The sequence below is a fragment of the Urocampus carinirostris genome, chromosome 15 (genome assembly GCF_059441175.1).
Source record: "Urocampus carinirostris isolate Australia breed hairy pipefish chromosome 15, RoL_Ucar_1.0, whole genome shotgun sequence".
Taxonomy (NCBI): Eukaryota; Metazoa; Chordata; class Actinopteri; order Syngnathiformes; family Syngnathidae; genus Urocampus; species Urocampus carinirostris.
The window spans coordinates 7,319,522-7,342,004 of record NC_142363.1 but is presented as its reverse complement, the minus strand read 5'-3'; the positions used below and the strand labels follow the sequence as shown (position 1 = coordinate 7,342,004).

General features: G+C 40.2%; 1 protein-coding gene across 1 annotated transcript in view; it reads right to left on the bottom strand.

Moving 5' to 3' along the window:
- lingo2b (leucine rich repeat and Ig domain containing 2b) overlaps positions 1 to 19,191 on the bottom strand; it is a 105,768-nt gene extending 86,577 nt beyond the window's left edge. The window contains exons 1-3 of the mRNA XM_088354340.1: positions 18,798 to 19,191; positions 4,052 to 4,350; positions 2,501 to 2,572 (exon numbers count right to left, since the gene is read on the bottom strand). The gene's annotated coding sequence lies outside the window, so the exon portion shown is untranslated. The remainder of the gene's footprint in view (positions 1 to 2,500; positions 2,573 to 4,051; positions 4,351 to 18,797) is intronic.
- Positions 19,192 to 22,483: the final 3,292 nt, after the last annotated feature.

Below are 22,483 nucleotides of genomic sequence, written 5' to 3'. Positions count from 1 at the left end.
TGCATAATAGTCAAATGACGAACAACAGTGAAGTATAATAGTCAAAATAAGTAACTTACAACCTTTGCAATGGCAGCATGGCCGATGATTGGTTAGCGCGTCCGCGGCACAGTTCATGGGATCAAACCTTCATGTGTGGGGTTTGCATGTTCTCCCCGTACCTGCATGGGTTTGCTCCACACATTCCGAAAACATGCATGTTAATTTGTCAGTCCAAATTGTCCCTTGGTGTGAATGAGCGAGTGAGTTGTCTGTCTTTGTTAGCCCTGCAACTGGCTGGTAATTATTTCAGAGTGTCCCCTGCCCACTGCCTGTAGATAGCTGGGATGGGCTCCAGCACCCCCGTGACCCTAGTGAGGATAAGCGGTGCAGATATTTAATAGATGGATGGATGCAATGTCTTTTGTGTGTATCCAATATTAAAAACAGAACAAACTTATCAATAAGCCAAAACAAATCAAAATTTAAGTGGATATTGCGCCCACTTTTGGATTTTGGCATATTTGTAATCTGTTAAATAAAAAATATTAAAACAAACCCCTATGGAGCAGAAAATTTTGATAGATTATTAAAACGTATAAATATTCAAAATGGCAGCAAGCAGTAATTTCCAAGACATTGCAAATTAAGGAGAAAGGGTTACCCTATGTAAATGTGAAAGTTGCCCATTTTTGGCTAATTGACAATTTCCTCTAGAAAATCTACTGAATATTGGATGGACTCCAGCACACCATTATGACGATAAGCAGTCGACCATTGCATGAATGAATGAATGAATAAGCAATTACATGAAAATCAATGATTTGTATTTATGTAGCAGGTGGTTCAAGAGACCATACATTGACTCGATCGCCCAAATATCAGTTGCTGCTTTTCAGGAGGTACTTTGCGAGTTTCCATTAACATACAAATATTTGTATGACAAAATTTATTCAGTTTTTAGTATTGGAGAACCGCAAAGGAGATTGCATAGGATGCCAGTTCATTATTTTGACTATTACATCATTGTCACTATCAGTGTTTTTTAATTTCCACAACCTTTAGGGTGGATATGCCTTTTATTACCTACACAGTCAAGTGATCAGTGTTAATTCAACACTTGTAAATAATGCCATATGTTCACTAAGGGTTTACTCTTTACGTGTGTTAAATTAACAGTGAAATTATTACCAAGAGTAGCAAGTGTTATTTTGACACCAGTTATTTTAAGTGACCCTACTTATAGTGGTTATTAGGCACTTAGAGAGTAAACTCGTTTGGAGAATATGTGTTCCTTATTTATGAGTGATATACTAACAATGGTTACTTTAGTGTGCAGGAGATTTAATAAAAAGTGAGGACTCAGGCATTTGGGATTGAGGGGGTTTCTTGTACAGTCCTCTCCTGTTCTCCTCGCGAGTTTAAAATCCATTGATCTCTTCGCTCCTTATTTTGTTTAATTTTGTTTTAAGTCTTTCAATTGAGTTGAGAGCTCAGTCCCTTAGCTAGGACTCTTACACTTTACTGATAAGTATTCTATCTTTAATATTGGACACCTGTAAAGGAGGTTGCATAGGATGCCAGTTGGGTATTTTGACTGTCATACTTAACTGTTATCCGTTATTTTGACTTTAAACTGTTTACATGATTGCCATTACCGGCCAATAATGTTTCTGTTCTTTAATTCCCACATCCTTTAGGCCAGATCTGCTTTTGTGACCAGGAAAAAAAATGAAAAAGTGGTCACAGGGGAGGGCTTTTAGACCAGAAATGTCATTGTCAGGGTTTCTTGTACAGTCCTCTCCTGTTCTCCTTGCAAGTTCAAAATCCATTGACGTCTTCTCTTCTTATTTTGCGTGTCCACTAACCTAAAAACCTATCATATGGTATATGACGTCTTTTGATTGCAAATCCGGAGTTCAGACAGAAGCTCAGTCCCCTAGCTGGGACTCATTTATAATTCATTGCTATTTCTCCTACTTAAAGTCAGAATTGAGGTATGTTTTTTTTTTAAAAAAAGCATGGCTTTTAGATCCTGGTGCACTCGAGGGAGCGACAATAAAAGCACAGCACTACTTTGCTGCAGCGCCACGTTGGACTGGCAGCAATTTGTGTCATTCTAGCCTGTGCATTTGAGGGGATCTCGCGGGGTACGTTCTCGCCATCTTCACGTCATTAGCAGCAACGGCGGTTGGAAACTCCCCATGCATCACTTTGCCCACTCGCCCACATTTACACCTTCTCCTTTGCTTTTCGCACCGCCTTGATTGATTTTTTTTCATCCCTGAAAAAGTGTTTGTTGTCGAAAACAGTTGAATGCACTTCATTTACAAATTAGGGTGGGCGGTCCGATCCAAATATCGATATTATCAATAAAGTATTTGCATCCGATCTATACTTCGGTCCAACCGCCTTAAGTGCCGCTTATCTATGTAGATAGCGCAGCACTTCTCTCTTTCACCCAGCGCCATTGGTCACAGTTTAAGCCTGATTACGTAACTGAACAGCACACTTTGCCTACCTGGCCTTATGATGCATCCTGCCTGCCAGACAGAAGAGAGGGCCAAAATTTTGCGTATTCCCCTTTCAGGAGCTAAAAATGACGGGGACAAAAGCGTGGTCAGGACTTTTTTCTTTCACCTACAGAAAAGACCCTGCCCGGTGTAATTTGCATGGACTTGCTCCCTCATACCGTTCATATTTAATTTCCCCCTATGTCCGGAGCCCAGGAGCCAAGAAGAGATCCGCAGGTTCGGGAGCGTTCTCCATTCGGGCCCCAGTCCTGTGGCATGCTCTATCCCCTGAGATTCGATCTGCAACCTCAGTGTAACTTTTTAAACTTAGGCTTAAATCACACTTAAATTCTATAGCTCATGAACAACCTATATTTCATGTTGACAATGTTTATTGTTTGTTAATGCACATTCATTGCCTACTTGGTCACACTTTTTATTTTATTTTTTATTTGTATTAATTATTTCATATTTTATTTAAATTTTTATCGTTAGTTAATGTTTGTTAAACATCCATTGCAGCCCAGTCATCCTGGAAGGCGGATTACCTTATGTGCGGCCCCTTCGCAAGGTTTCTTCCATTTTCCTCATGCTGAGGTTTTCGATTTTTTCTTTGCCCTCGTGTAGGTTTCAGATCAGATGGTGTAATAATAGTCTGTAGTTTGCAATAGTCTGTGCAACCCTCTGGACACCTTGTGTTTAAGGGTGTCACAAATAAACATTACTTGACTTGGTAAAGTGCTCTGCTACTGTGGCAACACCACAATTCTACATAAACACATGAAAGGGCTCACCCTCCAGAGAGCAACGAGCTACACCCAAAATTTAACATGTTACTATTCATGAACAAAAACCTGTGGCAACAGAGCCAATGAGAGAAAGTTGACACTTTATTTGCATTGCTGACTTCATTTTTAAAATATTGTTCAATGAAAGGTATTTTAGTTCACTAGATGACATTGTTATACAGTATCTGTATTTTTGTAACATACCTGCTTTTTTGGTTTGACTCTCTTGATGTTGTTCCAAAACAGTAGAAATATATATGTAGCGTCAAATTTGTCATTGTATGGAGTTATTTAATTTAAAAAAAGGAAAAAAATTGAGAACCTTGAATCGTGCTTCTTTTATCCTCATTATAAACTAACTCAAGGGGGGGAGGATTCAATCATTCAACGATCACGATATTCTCGAGCAAAACGTATCGGTATCCGATTCGTTCGATACTGCCTGGATCGGATCCGTACCAAAATTCCCAGTATCACCCACCCCTAATCACAAACCAATAACGATATACGTAAAAAGTCCTCGTGAAGGTTTTTATAAATATCATATATTAGGTCATGATCCGTTACAACACCCTATTGCAAGAAAAAAGCTCCTTTATTATTAATGCTTATGGAAGCAAATGTAAATACCTCTTTCCCTTGAATCCTGAGACTTAACAGTCTATTATGAGTCATGCCTGGACAGGATTTTTCATATATATGATTTTTTTGTTGTTGTTTAAATCCATAAACATAAGGAATTTAGCGTCCACAAATTAGGAATAGACTTACCTGACTATCTGCCTCTCCGCATGGCAAAAAAAACCTTCACATGGCAGATTGCAAGTCTGAATGAAGCTCACACCCTCCAGCTGACACACACTTGCAGTCTGGCAACGAAAATCCTCCGTCTGAGTTAGTCTTCCTTGCTGCTCCGCGGGAGAATTATCTTGCTGGAATATTTTTTGCTTGAATTTGATAGTTCGACTGATTTTATTTGATTTTTTCCCCTTATGTGGTCTTGTCACGAGATGCCCGGCAGCTCATCCTCGGCTGATGCTGCTCCACATTTGAGAGGCAACCACACGGTGCTGATGAGAGTAAGAGAAAGGGAGTGAGAGTGAGAGAGAGAGAATGCGAGAGAGAGAAATTAAGAGTTTTTGTGCAGGAAGAAAGGTTGCTTTGTTCATACCTTCAAAGTAAAACTGTAAACTCAAATTCAACCCTATTTCTAAATGCAGACAAGCTTACATAAGACCTCAAGTGGCCAATCCAAAACACCAGTACCTGACACCCCCGCTCACGGGTTTGTTGTGGTAAAAGAAAAACAAATTATTCCACAGTTGCAATTACATGTATGTCTTTAAAGGGACAGTGTGTATTATTTGACCACTAGATGTCGCTTAATAGTTTAGTGCAGGGGGGCCCCAACTTTTTGAAGCGGAAGGCTACTTTTTTGTTCCTTGTTAGCACAAAGAACAATTTTGATGTATTTTTTCTAAAGTAGCAACTTGAAATACATGAACTGTCGTATAAATGTGCTTTCGACACAATACAATGACATCTAAAGACCAAGTAATGCACACTGTCTCTTTAAACAGCAAGCCATAATCAGGAATAATTAAGTAAAAAAAAGCCGTTCCGTTAATTTGTGAAAACCAAAAAAGCTCAGTTTTCTTTTCATTTTTGCCCAACTTCCCCAAGACACCCCACATGTCAGAACCAAAACAGGACCCACTTGCGTGACGTTTACCACAAGTTTTATTGAAAGATAGAGGAAGGCGCCCACAATCCGGTGTTCGCTGGGCGCGGGAAGCAAGTCGCTCTCGTACTCGGATAGTGATCCGAACACGGAAGTGGATCTTCCGTAGCGAGCGATGGTGGTGTCAGGGGCAGAAAACTGGTCAGTAGTAGGGACTGGGAGAGCAAGACGTGATAGGGGTCGGAAACGAGTCATAAGCCCGGACGGGAAAGTAGACGTTGTCGGGATCCAAACAGGTCGTAGCCGGAGACAAACGGGAGCAAAAACGGGACAAGCGAGAGTCAGGGTAAAAAAAAGGCTACCCTAATATAAAAGGAGATTCGCAGCCGGAGTGACAACAGGGATTGACAGGACAGGGTTCAAATAGTGACAGGGAGCCAATCAGGACCCGGGGCGGTTGGCGCCAAATGAGCGGTCACATCAGAAATCATGACACCACATCATTCCAATTAGATACTGATCTTAATCTTAAGAGCTTTTTGAAACAATATGTTAATATTGAATAATAAATTGCTTCTTTATATACTTATGTCGGATTTTTGATACTGTACGCATCCATTCTTTTCTTAATACATTAAAAAAAACCACCACATTTTCTTGGCAAGTGTTTTTTTATTTGCATGTGTAATTTTTGAGGCACTCTTAAAGGGACAGAGTGTATTATTTGACCACTAGATGTCGCTGTATTCTGTTGTCAAAACGATTGCTACAAAGCCCTCGGAAAAATACAGACAAACGAGACTAAAAGTGACCGAAAACAACAATTAATTTATACTTGTAAAATAACGATATAGGCCAGTCATTTATTCATTTATATTTTGCCCACCTTTCAAAAGGTTTTGGGCTTTGGGGTACCCTTAGCAGCAAGATGGCAGACAATTATGTCAGCTAATTCTATTTGAACCACGTTATGTCAAACCAATAAAAGAAATTTGACCTACAAGTATTAAAAGAAATATTCATGTTTATATGTTTATGCATTTTACTTGTTTTTCAAATCAAAACTTTTTTTAATAAATTATTTTTTTACCACAAGGTGGCGCTAAAAATACACAACGTCCCTTCAACTAGAAACAATAAATTCCCTTTTAATCAAATGTCGCCTTCCAAAAGTCGTAAAAGCATGTAGGCAGAAAAAAACATGTACGTAGTACACGCGTACGAAATGTATTTTTAAATACAAAAAAATAAAACAATTTATATTTTATTACCTTTGTAAAGTTATTTTTCACGTTTTAAGTCCACGTAGAAAAAGGAGAAAAATTAATCGTAAAATGCTAAAAAAAAAAAATTGAATTATATTTAAAAGGCATTATGTATCATTTAGTAACAAAAAAAAAGGTAATTGATTAAAATAAACAATATTGATTTGAATAAAAAGCAAAGATAAGTAAACTTGCATTTTGAAAAATAATGAAATAATACAAAAATTCCCTATTGAGCTAATGTTTTGTTGTCCACCTGGTAATTTACAAAATAATCTAGATTAAATTTAAAGTATTATTGACCATTTGCTGCAGCCCTAGACGTAACCCACGTAGCGCCAATGACATCATACTCCATCACCAGAAATGTCCAGGGAAGTCCTCCAGCGGTTGCCATGGTGATGGTAATTCAGTTTATTACGAGGCAGTGGCCCATTAAAAACAATAAAATGGGATGATATAGGGCTTATGTGCTGTTTTATGACCAGTTTATAGTCATTTTTTTTTGTTATTTACAAATACACACTAGATGTTTTTTTTTTAAAATATGTCCAAACACGTGCAGTGGTTAGCGCATGTGCGGCACAGTTCATGTCTTGGGAACCTCCTGCGTGGGTTCAAATCCAGCTCCAGACTTCCTGTGCGGAGTTTGTATGTTCTCTCGTGCTTGCGTGGGTTTCCTCCGGGCACTCCGGTTTCCTCCCACATTCCAAAAACATGCATTTCAGGTGAATTGGCCGGTCCAAATTGTCCCTAGGTGTGAATGATCGAGTGAGTTGTCTGTCCCCATGTGCCCTGCGATTGGCTGGCAACCAGTTCAGGGTGTCCCCTGCCCACTGCCCGATGATTGCTGGGATGGGCTCCAGCACCCCCGCGACCCTACTGAGGATAAGCGGTGTGGCTAATGAGATGAGATGAGATGTCCAAACACATTATTTTGTAGTATACATTTTTTGTTCTGGTCACTTTATATATTCACACATTTGAAGAATCTAAAATTAAAAACTATAGAAAATGGGAGGACGCAGTGGTTAGCGCATGTGTGGCACAGTTCATGTCATGGGTACCTCCTGCGTGGGTTCAAATCCAGCTCCACTTTTTGCATCGTGTTGAAAAGTCAAACAACACATATTAAAATGTAGCAATCGTGAACCTTCTCAACTCACATTCACCGGGAAGCACAAAAAGAACCTTTCTCAAAATATGAACATTCACTAGGCAGGTTACGATAAGACAGAATCAGGACAACGTGGAATAATTAACATAGAGTGCGGAACCCCATGAATGGTAAAATACAAGTAGCAGGGAATTGACCGAAACAGATTTGAAAACAAATATGCAAGATTAGTTTACTGTATGTACATAAATTTGTGTTAAACAAAAGTTGCATTCTGTGCTGCGTTGTGATTGGCTATGTCATGATTGCACCTGAGCCCGCCCCTTTGGCGCCAACTGCCTCGGACACTGATTGGCTCCCTGTCTCTATTTAAACCCACTCCTTTCTGTCACCTGTTGTCAGTCCGTCTGCGAACTTTAGTTTACACTAGGCAAGCCTTTTTTTCAACCCTGACTACAACCTGTTTTTTGCCCTTGTCTGTCCCCCGGCTTCGACCCGGTTTCGATCCTGATCACGTCTACCCTCCCGACCCGGCTTTCGATCATTTTTGTCCTCGACCACGTCTACTCTCCTTTCCTGGCTCACGACTCGCTTCGGACCCCGACCACGGTTATGCTCTCCTGTCCTGGCTACTGACGCGTTTTTCCGTTGCCGACACCGCCATCGCTCGCCACGGAAGTCCCACTTCCGTGTTCAGAGCGACCTGCTACCCGCAACCTTTCCTTTCAATAAAACTGAGAGAAACGTAACGCAAGTGGGTCCTGTCTCTTCTGGTCCTGAAAGGCTAGAGTGTTTAGAGGAGGAGTTAAGAGATATCTGGTATAAGGAGGAGTCTTAGCCAAAAGGTCAAGTGCGTTTCCATTTATTTACTGCCCATTTGCATCTCATCTGTTGAAATTCTTTGTGTGTCTGTCCAACCCAGGAAAAGGGGGAAGAAGTTTAGATATTACCACCATCTTTCACAGACAGTCAAGTAGGTTACCCTAGTTGTGAAAAATGCCCCCAAAAAGTTGACCCAGCATTTTTTCCCAGGATAGTGGGATACTTGGAAAGTCTTAAAGGGCATAAAATTTACTATTCGAAAAATAAGACATTGATTGGCATTAAAATGTCTTAAATCCAAAATGTGAACACAAATATTTAGTAGTATTTATCAATTGTCCACATCCAGGGTACGTACAAAGGTTTTTTTTTCCATGCATGGGTTTTTTTATGATGCTACACTCAAAATTGACCATCAGAATAGCAGTGTTATGCAGTGTTTTTCAAAAATGGTTTACACAGGACCAAAAAGTCATTGTTCATAAATCATGATGAAAATGCTTCATGAATGTAGCAGAAGAATTCTTTGGAATTAACAGTAGTACTGAAGTACTGTAAATTTCTAATTTATTGTTTTCTGTGTCTAAAACATTGGAGGGTGCTGTTTTTCAGATGGAACATTTTCAACTGGACCTAAATGTGATTTTAAAAAAATTGAAATAAACATCCATTCATTTATATTCTATATACTTATTCTACATCAGTATAGTGGCAGGGGTGATAAGGCCTATCCCAACTATCTTCGGGCAGTGGGCAGGGGACACCCTCAACTGGTTGCCAGCCAGTTGCAGGGCACACAAAGACAGACAACTCACTCATTTACACCCAGGGACAATTTAGACCAGCCAATTAACCTGACATGCATGTTTTTGAAATGCGGGAGGAAACTGCAGTGTCCGGAGGAAAGCCACGCAAACACGGAGAGAACATCCAAACCCACAGGTAGGCTGGTAGCTGGATTTGAACCCTTGACCTCAGAACAATGCCACGGACGCGCTAACTACTCAGCTGCCGTGCCACCCTTAAAGTAAACATTTGTTTAAAATTGCCTCTAATTCACTTGGGGTATTTCGTCGTGTCTGTTTAGTTTTATTTTGTTGTTATTGTTGACTTGGTCTGAAATTTGGTTTCAAAAGGCGTTAAAAATTCTTAAAACACTTTGGTTTAATTTGCCTTAGCCTGTAGGAATACTGCAGAAAAACATTCCACTCTCCTAGGCCATAACAACATTGAATAGAAACTTCTCATCTGCGATAATAGGTAAGTTATCCCAGATGAGAAAACTGCCCAAAAGTAGCTGACTTGGCATTTTTTGTTTTGCTGACTCAGCAGCTTTCCAGGTCAGAACAAGTTTGGCCGGATTTGAATCTTTCACAACCATTCTAGTTGTTTTGGTTTTCAAAACTGATGTTGTACATGTTGGCCAAATATGACGTTTTGCCCGTCTAAATCAATTCCACCAAAAATTAAAAATAAATCATAAAACCTAGAGTATTTAGTGATTTGAATCCAAGCCAGTCGTATGGATTCCTGTCAAACTCAGCTAATGGCTCTTCTTATTTATGATTGCAATTCCCTAGATTATGTGATAATAAACCTTACAAACACAATGCGGCAACCTGGGTTTGATTCCCGGTGCATCCGACCTCTAATTCCGAGATGGGAAAAAGAAAAACAAAATGTAATACCAATACTGTATCTAATAATAAATTAAGGGTGCGCATTATAGACAAATAACCTCGGTAAATTAAGCACATAAAAGATCAAAGCGGCGCCTTTCCAGCAGCTCCGTGTTATTTCGCACTTTTTGTGATATATTGTTTTAAGTGTCTGCTTCTATCTTCGGTGTTTTTCGTCCCGTTTGACAACTACACTTTGGATTACTTTCTATCTAGACCTAAGATTTATGGCCCGAGCCCGAACCCGAACCCGAGGCAATTTCGGGCCGGGTCGGGCCTGAAATGTCAGTCATACGGTCGGGTCGGGTCGGGTTCGGTCCTGCTTTTTTTTTTTTTTTTTTTTAATTAATTAATAATTATAAATATATGTTCATTAAAAATATATACTTAAACTATGTATGGATACTAGACCAAGGAATACTTGTTATAAAATAAATAATTTGGATAAAACGGAGAAGGAGCTGTAATTGCTTTTAACGGAGCCAGAGCATGCTCTGTGCACGTGACGTGACGTGAATGCTGTCCTCTTAATAATAATTTGTTTACACCGCGGGATCCAATGCAACCAGGGTTTCATTCACAATAAAAAAGACATTACATACGGATATTATAGTAAATCAAATAAATATTATTTGTGTACAATTAGTTGTGATTGCGGAAATCATAGCATACAGTGACGTTGGTGACTTTTCCATCCGCATTAACAAACGCATTTTGTAAAATACGATCGCGCTTTATTGTTTAAATAAACGCGTTATATAGACTAGGATCTCCCAATTGTTATAATTAGCTCGCTTTATTGTTTTAATAAGCGTTTTATATAGAATACGATCGCTTTTGTCGGAAGCGTACATTGACGTTGGTGACATTTTCATCCGCGTTAAAAAACGCAATTTGCAGAATAAAATCACGCTTTATTGTTTAAATAAACCCGTTATATAGACTAGGATCTCCCAATTATTATAATTAGCTCGCTTTATTGTTTTAATAAGCGTTTTATATAGAATACGATCAGGGGGGGGGGGAATTTGCATACGAGTCGGAAAAGGGCACAACACGTCAACACCCCCTCAGTGAAAGTGCTGCGCTAAAATCTTAAGGACGTACTACTACTGCTGCTGTGGATTATGGCCCAATGATCAAGTCGTCAAAATGACGGACGCCCTTAAATGTTTTCGCTACCTCAAAAAAAAAAAACCGTCAATGACAGATTGTCGCTTAATGTAACATCTGCAGTGCAGACACAGAAATATAAAAGATGTAAATGTTTATACAGTTTTATTTAACTTAGGCCTAGATGTTGTAACAAAAGGCAGAGTTTAATTTGTTATCATAAATCACCCCTCCTTATAAATAAAATATGTAATTTCGGGCCCCTTTCGGGCCGGGCCAGCAAATCCAGTTAATTAGTCGGGCTCGGTCCGGGTCGGGTTTAATACCCCTCGGGCCTGCGTCGGGCTCGGGTGCTTTTTTTTGGCCCGATCTTACCTCTATTTCTATCCTATCGTTATGGGTTTTAACGCAACAAAAATGCGTTTATTCGAGTAATCAACTCCTTGCCCTGAAGAATTCTCGTGCCGGCGTGATGAGGGGGCCCTATCATGGATGGAGAGCCGGAGCTAGCTAAGAGGCTAGCGGCGTTATAAGTCTTCGGTACCGGCCGTAATCATGGTAAATGTGAACTCTCTACCAAATAAGACCGACGAACTGGCTGTGCTGGTGAAAAACAAAGCGCACAGAGAGTGCACTTGCTGTGTTTTACGGAAACGTGGCTCACGTCTAGCATCCCTGACGCTAACGTGGAGCCACTCGGAGCTACCCGGAGCTACCCGGCTTCAGCGCTGTTAGACGGAGACACGAAAGCCTGGGGGAAGCGGAGAGGGGGTGGACTCGCTAACACGAGGTGGTGTATCCCTGGGCACAAAGATTTCCACCTGCTGCAGGGACGTCAAACTTTTGGAATAGCGTGTGATGCCATCCACTCCGCTGTGGCTAAACTCCAACAAAGCACCCCGAGGGCATCCTGTTAATCTATTAATAAACAACAAGGGAGACTGCTGCAAGTGTAAATTTCCCTACGGGGATGAATAAAGTATCTATCTATCCATCTAAAAAGTATGCCTTAGCTGTAGGACTGGAGATCATTGGAAGCCAGCAATTAAATTAGGATTTAAATTTAATTCCCCCTATGTTTATTTTTGGGGCTTTCGCTTTAAATGCTGGTCTACAAGTGATCCTAAGAGCCAAGAAGAAATCCACAGGTTTGAGAGAGTTTTACATTTGGGACTCGGTGCTGTGGAATGCTGCGTCCTCTGAGATTCAATCTGCAACCTCAGTGGAAATGTTAAAATCGAAGCTTAAAACACACTTATATCCAATAGCTTAGGAATGATGTTGACCTCAGCCAGCAGTCAACTGGACATTCTGTTATTAATTGTCTTCCATGTTGATGATGATGTCTATGTATTCTTTGTGCAGCCCTTTGAGACTACTTGTGATTGATGGATATACAAATAAACATGAATTCACTTCTGGGATATACAATTCAGTTATAAATGATTATTGTTTTTTTTCCTTCAAATCATGAATTTGTAACAATTAGAAAAAAAGAAAAACAATTGAAGAGGAAAACAACAATTGAATCCATTTCCTTTACAGTTTATTTAACTCAGAGAAACTCATGCAAACTGAAAAGTGACAAAAACACCACACAAACAGTAAATTAAGCATAAATAAGGTAAATTATTCACATGATGATTTTAAAGTCATTTCTGCTTTGCATTTGTTTTTTATGAAACGTTTCACCTGCATTTTGGATCTTTGCTGTTAGATTTCATATCTGTTATAAAGCTTCTTTGGGATTCTTTAAAGACACCCAAAATTATATTTGAGTTTGTTTTTTTTTCAATACAGGTGTTAACTAAACATTTCCAATCACTGGGGATTAGAAGTGAAGTTTAGTAGCAGATGTTGTGTTTAAGAGAGAAATCCACGCACCACACGTTAGTGCAATCGTATTGCCTTAAACAGTGTGTCCATGACTTGTACTTGAACCCTCTTCTTAGATTACAAGCCTTGTCTCGTGGTTTAGATGAAAATCCTTCTGCGGGCTTGATCTGGCCCATAGACTCCCCCTCTTTGGACCCTGTCAATACCATCGTTTGAATATTCTCTCGGTCACAAATGACTAAGAAGACAAAGCTTTAAAAACAAGTGACTTCCCTCTTGACATTTTGGATTTATAACCAGATAACACAATCCTTCTGTCGTAAGGTTCGGGTCATTAAACGCAACAAAGAGGACATTCTTTGATTCGAAATGTCAGTTGAAGACACAAAACTTGAGGGTGACGGTTGTGTCTTTGATGTTACTGTATAGCCAGCTTCGTGATCATATTACTTGAAATCCATTTGCATTCATTTACCCAGGATTATGAGTCTGTTTAGCTGCGATACTATTCTGCCGATTCAACACACAGGCTTCTCCTGTCGTCTTGCAACCCAAGCATTTTATTTTTTGATTAAAAATAGGAGCTCGTGGGTATCATCCGCTGATTTTTCAGGGTTAGGGTTAGTTTTAAGGGGTTGGGTTTAAGTGTTGGGAGTAAGCGGTTAGAATAGAATAGAATAGAATAGAATAGAATAGAATAGAATAGAATAGAATAGAATAGAATAGAATAGAATAGAATATACCTTTATTGTCATTGTTACAAAATGGGTTAACATATTGTGACAACGAAATTGGGCTATGGGTTAGAGTTAGGGGTTGAGGGTCAGGGTTAAGGGTTAGGGTTATGGTTAGGGTTTAGGTTAGGGGTTAGGGTTAGAGTTAAAGGGTAGGGGTTAGGGCTAGGGCTTAGGGTTAGCATTAGTGTTGGGGGTTATTGTTTAAGGTTAGGGGTTAGTGGTTAAGGGTAGGGGTTAGGGATGAGGTAAAGGTTAGGGTTAGGAGTAGGGTTAGGGGATTATAAGGTCATAAGGTTAGGGGTTTGGGTTAGGGGTTAAGTTTGAGGCATTTGGGGTTATGGTTTAGGGAAGGGTTTAGGATTGGGTTTGGGGGTTAGGGATAAAGTGTTAGGGTTAGGGGTTTAGGGGTAAAGGTTAGGGTTAGGGTTAGGAGTAGGGTTAGGGGATTATAAGGTCATAAGGTTAGGGGTTAAGTTTGAGGCATTTGGGGTTATGGTTTAGGGAAGGGTTTAGGAGTTAGGGATAAAGTGTTAGGGTTAGGGGTTTAGGGGTAAAGGTTAGGTGAGGGTAGGGTTAGGGTTTGGGTTTAGGTTTGGGTTAGGGGTTAGAATTAGAGGGTAGGGGTTAGGGCTAGGGTTAGAGCTAGGGCTTAGGGTTAGCGTTAGTGTTAGGGTTTATGGTTTTGTGTTAGGGGTTAGTGGTTAAGGTTAGGGGTTAGGGATGAAGTAAAGGTTAGGAGTAGGGTTAGGGAGTTATAAGGTCATAAGGTTAGGGGTTCGGGTTAGGTGTTAAGTTTTAGGCTTAGCATTTGGGGTTATGGTTTAGAGTTAGGTTTAAGGTTTAGGGTTAGGTTTGGAGGTTAAGGATAACGTGTTAGGGGGTTTTAAGGTTTGGGTTAGGGGTTAGGAGTGAGGATTAAGGTTAGGGTTAAGGTTACGGTAACGGGTTAAGAGTTAGGGTTAGGGGTTAGGGTTATGGTTAAATCTTCGGGTTAGAAGGTTAGGTTTAGGGTTAGGGGGTTAAGTTTAGGGTTAGGGGTCAAAGGTTAGGGTTAGGCCTCCCGGTTAGAAGGTTAGGTTTTAAGGTTACGGTTAAGGGTAAAGATTTGGGTTAGGGTTGGGGTTAAGCTTAGCGGTTATGGTTAGGGGTTAGGGTTTATTGTTAAGGGTTAGGGTTAGGGTTAGATGTTTTTTTGGAAAGGGAGCTAGCTGAGGAGTGACACACAAACAACTAATAGTTTCTTTAAAGGGAACCTGTGTTATATTTGACAACCAAATCTTGCTGTATTGTGCAGTGCAACCCAAAATGAGTGCTTAAAAGCACAAGGAAATTTACAAATTATGGCGGATTTAAGGTACATTGTGCAATATTTGACCACGAGATGGTCTGTATAGTCTAATGTGGACAAAAAAACAGTGCCAAATGACTACAGTGTAGCAGCAAGATACATACACATTTCTCGACATATTAATATTTATTAAAAAAAAACATTGGTATTATAGTTCATGTATTTTTCCTATTATTCCAATCAATGTTCTGTTTTTTACTAAATTAAGTTTTTTTCTGTATCAATATGAGGCACTAAATGTTACACACTGTCCCTTTAAAGAAGACAAACCCCACTATTTTGTTCTCATTTCTTTGCTGGACCGTTCAAAATGTTTTTGACGTTAGGGGTACCCGTAGCAATAAGATGGAGGACGATCATCTCAGTTCCTTCTAGGTGAGCCTCATGTTATGTAAAACAATTACAAATTTCTCCACTTTCACTATTTTCAAACAATGCAGGAATGTATAATGTTTTTTTTACCACTAAGAGGCGCTAAATATTACACAATGTCCCTTTAATTTGGAATAACAGTTCCTTGTAAATAAAATGTACCTGTTAGTTATTCTACGATGGTTCTTAATTTTTCAATCATCTTTCTACCCGAGTACTTATTCTTATGTTGGGAGAAAAAAATACAATTTTGAGTAAGTAGTGTGTTTCTTATACAAAACAAATACTGTCGACAATATTTTTCTTAATCTGATACAATTATTTTCCAATTTTTTTCTACGTTGAGCTGCAAGAAGTCAGGGTAGAAAAATGAGGGAAATTAATTGAAAAATGCTAATAATAATTCTTTTTTTTTTAACGTTTTTCTCTGGAGAAGTATAATGCAAAACATTTTTAACTGCCGTTTTTGCAGTGAGCCCATACCGACATACAGCCTAAAGTGACAGTGTGTATTAATTACCACTACATGTTCCTTTTTTATATAGAACAGCTGAAAACAAATGCTAAAAGGAAGAATACAAACTACGGAAAATCAAAGTGACCAAGACGCACATTTTTTCTTCAATGTTTTTTTTTGCCTGCCCTTCAGCAAGGTTTTTGGGGTCCCCGTAGCAGCAAGATGGCGGATATTTATGTCAGTTCCCTCTAGGTGAGGGTCATGTTATTTAAAATACATTCTAATATCTTATTTCTTTATGTAAAAGTAAATGTATTCTTACTTTTTTAAATTAATAATACATTTCTAATTAATTAGGTTTTTAAACGACTAGTAGGTGCTAAATAATACACACTGTCCCTTTAAACTCAGGTTAGAAAACAAAGAACAATACAAAGGACACAAACTAATCCGCGCGTGCATGCGAATTCTCGACTGATTTACGAGATTTTGTAAACCATGGGCAAATAAAATGATGTCTAATAAGATAAAATAAGTTTCACTTAAGATACGCAAAAAATTCACATGTTGAATGAAAGTCGTAATAATTCCTGAATATGGTCATACTTAAATATTTTAGAAAAAATAAACTTGGTAGAATCGTATTAGTTAACAGGTAGTTACAGTGTTGAATTTTGTGTTTTTCGCTTATTCACACTCACTCTCATATCACTCTAATATTAAACAGTAAGAACCAAAGGAAATACAAAATGCAGTTTTGAAATGTTGATTCTGTTTATTAAGGAAATAAAAATCTAGATCTATCTGGCCCTATGTGAGAAGTAAGGAACCTCAAAAAACATCCAAGGAACTGCAGGCCCAGTTGGCCTCAGTCAAGGTCAGTGTTCATGACTCCACCATAAGAAAGACACTGGCCAAACACAGCATCTATGGGAGAGTTGCCAGGCAAAAACACTGCTGTCAAAAAACAACACAAAGAATTGTCTCACATTTTGCCAAAAAGCATCTTGATTATGCTCAAGTGTCTTTTCCTGGGCGTGCACATCTCCGACGACCTCTCCTGGTCTGCAAACACCAGAGCGGTGGTAGGGAAGGCCCAGCAGCGACTGCACTTCCTGAGATTGCTCAGGAAAAATAACCTAAAACAGCAGCTGCAGGTGTCCTTCTACAAAGCCACAGTGGAGAGCATCCTAACATACTGCATCACGGTGTGGTATGCTGGGTGCACAGCAGCAGACAGGAAAAAGCTCCAGAGGATCATCAAAACAGCCCAGAGAATCGTCGGCTGCTCTCTGCCCAGTCTGGAGGACATTGCCTGCTCTCGCTACCTCAGCAGAGCAGAAAACATCATCAAGGACTTTTCTCACCCCGGCCACCATCTCTTCGACCTGCTGCCTTCCGGCAAGCGCTACAGGTCACACAAAGCAAAAACGAACAGACTCAGAGACAGTTTCTTCCCCACAGCCATTACCACCCTAAACAGACACCGCACAAAAAACTGAAAACTGTTGCAAAAAAACTACCTCACACGTATGTAAAATGGTACTCACGTACATGCTGTCTGCACTATGTTTGTTCACTGCTCAAACAGACACCGCACAAAAAAAAACCTGAAAACTCGTGCCAACACTACCTCATACGAATATAATGTTACTCATGTCTTGTTCTTGCACATGTCGACTGCACTACGTTTAATGCTCAAATTGCACAATGTCTGACCATTTCCTGTTTCATGCTGACTATTTTTGCACTATGATGACTTTGCACCAAATGCAATATTGCACAACCGTTACGATACCAACGTTATCACGACAACCCTGTATGTAACATCCCACATGCCGACATTTCTTGTGTAAATACCATGTAAATTATAACTATAGCCTTATCCCCCTTGTCTTATAACATTATCTTCTCTGTTCCTTTATCTTCTTGCTCATACCTCACTATGAATGTGTAAAACTGGAGTGTCATGCCCAATTTCGTTGTCACAATATGTTAGCCCATTTGTAATAATGACAATAAAGGTATATTCTATTCTATTCTATTCTATTCTATGAACCAGAATCGGATCAGGACCCAAACGCGTGACGTTACTCACACAAGCCTTTTATTTTGGGGAGTCATGCACGTTAGGCAGCAGTCTGGCATGAAATGAAGCCAGAGGCCGACGAGATCGATACCAATTGCCCGAGTTGATATCGGACAGATGGGGTCGATACCGAACAGGACGGGACAGACAGGATAGATAATAAAACAGGATATCGAAAATAAACAGGACAAACTAGATGGGAACGAAAACTGGAGAAAATAATAAACAGGACAAAAATAGACGGAAACAAAACAAAATGAACGGGAACAATACCGGACAGGAAATACCTATAGGAAAACAGGACCGAGACAGAACCCACGCCTTGCGGGGCAGAGGTTCGTTGCAGACTGACAAACGAAAAGAGCACTGAGCTTAAAAAAAACGGAAAGCCAATCTGTCAATGAGCCGCAGCGGGCGTCACACAGGCGGGGCCAATTGGGCGCCATGGCAACTGTGATATCAAGACTTTTGGAGAAACATCCAATGGACTTATGAGTCAAAAATTGAACTTTTTGAATGTTATGGAGCCCATTAAATCTGGCATAAAAATGGCACAGCATTTGGCAAAAAGAACACAATGCCAACAGGTGGCAGTTGTATGGTCTGGGGCTGCTTTGCTGCCTCGGGACTAGCTGTGGTTGATGGAAATTCAATTCTGATGTTTACCAGAAGATCCTAAGGGAGAACAATTGTCCGTCAGTTCGTGCCCTCAAACACACCAGCAAGTCTACCTCTAAATGGCTCTAAGAAAACAAAATAAAGATTCTTCAATTGAATTAGATCATAATATCTGATGCACATGTTCTGACATTGTTTCATCACTGCAAAACGAATTCTGATTAAGGTTGAATGCACTACAGGCTTAGCTATACTTTGGAAGGTTATATAAGTGATTTTATTGTTAATAAGATCGATCAAAAGCTTCAGCTTCAGGCTAACATACCGTATACAGGTAACAATGAAACGTGATAAAAGTTAAACGATAAACTATGTTGACTTACCTTAGAACAGATGAAGACATCAGTATTAACTTCATCCACGTTTAGTTGGTGCAGTGGACGACCACCAATCTTTATCCAAAGCAGACACTTGTCTCGATTTGAAAGTGGATTTGAAAAGATTTTTTAAAAAAAAATCAAAAACACACCACCGCCCAGCTTGTCAGGATACCTCGTATCCGATTTGCATGTACCCCATGCACCACGTTTGACCATTTTAAAGTTTAAAATGAAAGAAAAAAAACCAGACCGAAAAAAGAACCGAAAACTGACGAACTGCAATGCATTTCTCCGGACGAGGAACTCAGAAAGTCCGAGTTTATTAAGTTTGCTCCGCGCACTGTGATTGGCTCATCGTGTTTGAGGGCGGGCTTGACCATAGATCAATTGGAGGAAATCAAGATCCGAGGCGTGTTCAGGAGAGTGAGTGATTGCTATCGCGAGCTATCGCTAGCTTCTGAACGGCCAGTGATTATTGAGCGCTCGCGTGCCCGAGTAATCACGGGAGAAAGACCGCTTACTTTGATTTCCAACATGGCGTCGACAGTGCAGAAGATGGAGGATCTCACCCTGACGAGTGCTGTTGGCGATGTAATATATCGTCTTACATTGCCTGGTAATGTTTGTGAACAATGCAAGACAGGTATGACCCTTCCACTGCGTTTAGGATAACCTTAACTGTGTCAATATGCGAACTGTCGCTCATATCAGCCAACTCGCTCAAAGCAAGCTGTAGAACGAAATCCATTGTACTGTCGTCGGCCATTTTGGATCAGTAAGGCAATCGCAGTGAGCGATTACAAAACGTTCAGCAGTGCGTGGCAAGCGATTATCAAGAGACTACATGTCTAATCACTCTCCTGAACACGCCTCAGGTAGTTGTTTGTGGTCCGACAAAAACTGCTTAAAAAATTTAGGGTCGTTACTGAGATGTGCACGCACGTCGTGTGCCTGCCTCATCTCTCTCTGTCTCTTGAGTGTTATTGATCGAAATTAGCTCATTTTGTATATGTAAGTATAGTTTGAAATAAAATCTTAATTTTGCCAAGTAATAGAGGGCTCCGCGCTTTGTGCTAAAAATAGTAACACGGCTTCGTGCCGCCATCTTGGAAGTCTGTCGATTACAAGCGGTGATAGCGAGAGGAGCAAATATTTACTCAGTTTGTCTATTTATTTACTCAACTAGCTTCGTTTGTGTACGGATTTTGTCCATCAACACTATGGAAAACTACGTGGAGAGTTTAGACAAGCAAGCACGCGAGCGGTACGCTGCGAAGTTGCATTTTATTGGAAAATTGGATCCCTACAAAATTAAAAACAAGGACTGGAAGTCTGATCCCGATTTGTTGCCGTGTGTGACTTACATCGAACTTGTTAACTATCTTATTTTCCACCCAAGTCCCTTTTGTGAACTGAAGGATTTTCAAAATTACAAAAGTATGGAAGCCTACGACAGATTTGTGTCTGGTTGGGTTCGGGATGTGTCTGTGCACACAAGCGAAGGTGATGAAAACAAGACTGTGAAAGGGAAAGTTCTACATTCTCAGAGTTTGTCTCAGCCAAGTATACAACCATGGATCATTGTTGACAAGTCATCATCGATTCTGTGTGCCCATTGCAACTGTGTTGCAGGTTTAGGGGAATGTTGTTCTCATGTTGCTTCCCTTTTGTTCTATGTTGAACAACCCGGGAAAGGCAACGCTTCTCCGAACGGCGCACCGGTGGCTAAGTTAGCTTAGCTTTCGGGGGCTTTAAATCCTCTATTGACGCTAGTTGACTGAGGAAAGGAGACTCTCTTTCCCTGAAACCGCGTTGAATTTCTCCACCAAAATAGTGTACGAATGAGAAACGGAGTTTTGTTCGGTTTTTAAATGTCGTTTTCGGCGAAATACCTCACATATATGTTATAAAAGTAGTTTGGGGTCGTCGAGCTGTTGTCATGAAGTACACATGTCCCATAACCTTTTTAAAATTTATTTCTACTTCATAAATAATTCAATTTACCTGTCAGAAAGTGGTCAGAACAAACACGAACACAGTCAAGCTTTGGCAAATTCGACCGGTTGATAGCTGCCAGCCACATTCGTCTTCGCCGTTCACTTTTCTCCTGAGCTTCAATCCCCTGATCGTAAACACACTTCGGAAGTCTAAAGAAGCCCTTCCCACCCTTTTCCCCTCGGCTACAACAGCCAACAATAACGCACGTATTCGGCATTACAATGTAGAATCTAACTGGTTCGCTGAACAATAACAATGAAGTGAAAAGCTTTGTGGACTTCCAAAATGGGCGCCAGCAATGCATCGTGGGTAATCTTAGGACCTCGAAGCACTCTATAGTTACTTTAATTAAATGTACCTGTTTTTTTGATCGCGTCCTTCTTTCTGTAACTGCAGCGAAATACAATCATATTTTATTTTTGGATATTAATAGTTCTAAGGTCTTGGGAACCTCCTGTGTGGGTTCAAATCCATCTACCGGACTTCCTGTGCGGAGTTTATATGTCCTCCCCGTGCTTGCGTGGGTTTCCTCCGGGCACTCCGGTTTCCTCCCACATTCCAAAGACATGCATTTCAGGTGGATAGGCCGGTCCAAATTGTGTGAATGAGCGAGTGAGTTGTCTGTCCCTGTGTGCCCTGTGATTGGCTGGCAACCAGTTCAGGGTGTCCCCTGCCCATTGCCCGAAGATAGCTGTGATGGTCTCCAACACCCCCGCGACCCTACTGAGGATAAGCGGTGCAGCTAATAAGATGAGATGAGATTGCCCCTTTACATGTATTTCGTTACTCTCGAACCCTGGATTTACATATGCAATATTGAGTCTTGTGTCTGATTTCCAGATACAGTACACGAGTTTTAGATCTTGTGCTAATAGCGAATATATTTGTGGATCTGAACATTTTCAGTTGAATTAAGTTCTTCCTATTACAACTTACCACGCTTCTTTAATTTTTGTGCATGTTCCATGATAAATGTCCATAATTAAGACATAATTACTTATTAATTACACTATGAAATGTGTATTAGTGTGAGCACTTATCCACATTTCATAGTGCCCTGTTAAGGATCAACTATGCACCCGTCCCCTTGGGCGCGATCCATAGATGGCAATGACTCTTCATAGGACAATGCCTTGCAAAAACTAATGCCAGCTGCCATTAATCATAAGGCAAGAAGAAATGTAATGGCAAAGAGAAGCCACTAGAGAGCAGTGTTGGCTTCATTGACAAGCACTTCACTCAAAATTCAAGCACTTTTCAATCCTTGAAAACACAACATTAAAATTCAAGGATTTCAAGTAACCATACGAAACCTTGGGTTGTTGCATATTTTCGGAGGGTGGCGGACCCTTGTGGGAGAAACAGGAACTGGAAACAGGGGTGCTCAAAACAATGATGGTATTCAAACACAACACTAAAACCAAAGTAGCAAACAAAGAAGTGGGCACAAAGCAACAGAGAGAACCTGAAAAATAAGTGCAAACTAGAAACAAGGACCGAAACTGGAATTGGAAACTGCAATGAGCAAAGTAACAAAGTAACAAAATTGCCCTGGCGTGGCAGTGAAATGAAATGTACAGAAGAACTTAAAATGACCCGAGCAAGTATGGTGTTCAAAATGTATTCTTTAAAAGGTTCCGCTGTGTGTTAATTAAACACACTGTGCCCAGTTCAAACGCTGGTTGGGGCCC